Below are 713 nucleotides of genomic sequence, written 5' to 3'. Positions count from 1 at the left end.
ATACAACCGAGCGGCTTACCCTTATGGATTACCACCTAATTACACGCCACCAGTCATGCGTGATGACGCGGGTCAAGTCCCTTCCCCCATCCTTGAAGGGGAGCCTCCTCGATAGTCGGACGAGGTTCACGAGGATCGTAGAGAGCATGCCCAAGGAGACATCGATTCCTACTCTCCGGTCCCCGTCGAGGGGCCAGTACCCAACACACTACCTCAGCCCAACCTCACGGGAGAACCTCGAAACCTCCCAGCATAACCAATATTCTTGTCCGCAGAAGGGCCACCCCTGGCAGCGGAAGAAAAAAGGAATCTCGATCCCATCGAAGAGAGATTGAGAGTTGTTGAAGGCTTTGGCGACTATCCATTCACGGACATGGCTGATCTTTGCTTAGTACTAGACATTGTCATCCCCCCAAAATTCAAGGTACCTGATTTCGATAGGTACAAAGGGACGACTTGTCCTAAGAACCATCTCAAAATGTATTGTCGCAAGATGGGGACACATTCTAGGGATGAAAAGTTGTTGATGCACTTCTTCCAAGATAGCTTGGTTGGGGCTGCGGTTGTCTGGTACACTAATCTAGAAGCTTCCCGCATCCGCACTTGGAAGGATATGATTACTGCCTTCCTTAGGCAATATCAGTACAACTCTGATATGGCTCCCGACCGGACTCAGCTGCAAAACATGGTTAAAAAGGAAATCGAGTCCTTTA

This window comes from Glycine soja, chromosome 16 (genome assembly GCF_004193775.1).
Source record: "Glycine soja cultivar W05 chromosome 16, ASM419377v2, whole genome shotgun sequence".
NCBI lineage: Eukaryota > Viridiplantae > Streptophyta > Magnoliopsida > Fabales > Fabaceae > Glycine > Glycine soja.
The sequence above is the reverse complement of the archived record's forward strand: the minus strand, read 5'-3'. Positions refer to the sequence as shown.